The sequence below is a fragment of the Olea europaea genome, chromosome 17 (genome assembly GCF_002742605.1).
Source record: "Olea europaea var. sylvestris chromosome 17, O_europaea_v1, whole genome shotgun sequence".
Lineage (NCBI taxonomy): Eukaryota > Viridiplantae > Streptophyta > Magnoliopsida > Lamiales > Oleaceae > Olea > Olea europaea.
In genome coordinates this window covers 6,084,010-6,086,568 of record NC_036253.1, presented here as the reverse complement: position 1 = coordinate 6,086,568, position 2,559 = coordinate 6,084,010, and the positions used below count along the sequence as shown (strand labels likewise).

At 32.9% G+C, this 2,559-nt stretch overlaps 1 long non-coding RNA gene across 1 annotated transcript; it reads right to left on the bottom strand.

The window, feature by feature from the left end:
• Window positions 1-6: 6 nt before the first annotated feature.
• On the bottom strand, window positions 7-2,494 carry LOC111366191. The gene is made up of 3 exons (XR_002697594.1): window positions 2,272-2,494; window positions 1,608-1,682; window positions 7-790 (listed from the first exon to the last, which is right to left on the bottom strand). It is a non-coding gene; the product is annotated as an uncharacterized LOC111366191 (long non-coding RNA).
• Window positions 2,495-2,559: the final 65 nt, after the last annotated feature.

Here is a 2,559-nt window from a genome sequence, read left to right as displayed (position 1 = left end):
CATATGTGAGAAAACAAATTAGAAATGGATTTATTACATTTGAAGATGCCAAATGTTATAACATTAAGTGGTTCCAATCAGGGTGTTATTGATTTAAGTAAAAAGTGTTGAGGCAACATCAGAAATTTCATAGGTAGATGATTTTCTATAGAAGTTCCAAATTTAGAATAAACCCACAAAAAAATCAGGCAGTCAATTCAAAATTTTGGCATGTCAAAAAACTTTAATTGTTGCCATTGGAAAGTTGTCCATATTATGCTTTTAGCCACCAACAATGAACAATTTGTTATTAAATAAGCTTTTTTTCATTTGCTCATTTAATTTATATATTGTTTGAGATAGGAAATCAAAGCAAGTATTAGGCATGTAACTAATCAACTACACCAAGTATCCCAGATTGAAAGGGATCTATTCAAACATTATTAACTAAGTAAAGCCTTTCACCTATCAAAAAACTAAGTAAAGCCTTTCTCAATCTACCGCACACAGTAGTATTCTTTCCTCAAGATGCTAACGTGCTATTCATTTTTGTCATGGAATCTAAATTAACTGTACATTTCCTGTCAATATAAAGCAACCAATACTTCTTGTAAACCAGGAAAGCCTTCATGACCAGAGAAACGCTAACTGATCAAAAGTATTAAATCAAATTCAATCTTCTAAGTAAGTTCACACCTTCAGCCATAACCTGAGTGATTATTTCATCTTTTTCCTTCAAAAGAGCTGCAGCGTCAATTTTCTTACTCTGCTCTCTACGTAGTGTATCTCTTTCCTTAGTGAGAGCATAAACCTGAAAAAAATGCTTGTAAGTTGCTCAAATTGATTTCAACAAGGTGAATAAATAACCGAACACAAAATCAGCATAGTACTTTCAGAAGCATACACATGCAACATGGAAAGTTAAATAATCCATTAATCAACTAACGTGACATGCTAACATATGGACTAAAGATTCATCACAGAAATTTTCACAATAATCATCTTATGAAACAACAAATAGCTGGAAAGATAAGAACAGGATGACTCAGTAAAATATGCGGTCACATAAGGTAGGAAGTAGAGTTCGTGCGGAGAGACTTTATATCATCCAATTATTTGAAGATGCTGGAATCAACTAGTCCAATATGTGCAAGAAACTGCAATTTTATATGATCAGTTGACAATGAAGTCTAATGTTATCCAGCGAAGCTAAAATGAAATTTCAAGATTATCAGCACCAACAAAGAAATTAAGTGTGCACACAATGTATATGACTGCTTATCTCTATATCCGTAAACGAGAATAATTAAATAGTGAAGTATAAGAATAGATAAAACAAATTAAGGAGAATTTCAAGGTTTAGCAAATCCACTGGAAAGTCAAGTAACTTGCAGATGAGACGTTAAAAAATGCAAATTACTCCTTTTATCAAGTAATCTGATGCAATAAAGCAAAAAAAAAGGCACCTCAATTCTATTGAATATTCTTAGCAACACAACATTCCTATTTTTTCTACACAAAAATTTCCTAGATGTCTTAACAGGCCATGCCATCTTCAACTTTCCTTGCATTGTCATAGTGAAACTTGATGGAAGAAATAGAGACCGTAAATAATATAACTTATATACCTTTCTTTCAAGTGTTGCCACCCTTTGATGATACTCCTCCCGGAGAGATTCAATTTCTGCTTCATTTGATTTTGTCTGAAAAAATGATTTCCTCAAGTTAAAAGAGGTTATATGTCCTTATATCTGAATATATGTATCTGAATATAAATAATTGTATAAACATTAAAATTGCACTCAGATATATGAGCATAAAATTTCTCATGAAAGGGAGAAAAGAATCTACAATATATATTCCCAAATTAAGATTCCGCTGCATTACAGTGAGTAGACCATGGCATTCAACTCGATTATCGGTTTTACAATTTTAATTTTCTCACTCTTTTCTTACCTTATATGGCCAAATGCACTTATTTTACCTCACGCAAAGATACTTCAAAGTTCTCCATAGTCCCAACCGCTTTTTCCTTTTTTAAATATAGTTGAGGACCTTTGATCAGAGACAATCAAAGTTTTTTTTCTTTGCTACGTACTTGTTTATATTTATATCATTAAGCATTCATACTTAATTGTTTATTGAAACTAATGACCTAAAAAGGAGAAAAATTTTAATGCTGAATTGGAGATTGACTGTAAATCTTTCCCATCTCTTGTCACAAAGCCATCAGGTATCAATTAAATAAATGTCCATTTTGTGTTTTCTAAACGAGTAAATCCGACAACGTACTTTGATAAATCTGTACAGTTTTGAGTCTTTTGACGCAGAATCTCATTCTCCAAGTAATTTTTGTTACACAGTACTCGGCCTTGTACAATATTATCAGCTGTTCTCCAGCCCAATTGACTACCATAACATCCATGATCATGAAAGATCCCAAAAACACACTACCAAAGCCCTGATCTATACACGTAAAAACAAAACGTGTCCAGGAAAATTACAGTTCAGACGAGAGAGAGAGAGAGAGAGAGAGAGAGAGAGAGAGAGAGAGAGAGAGAGAGAGAGAGAGAGGGAGGG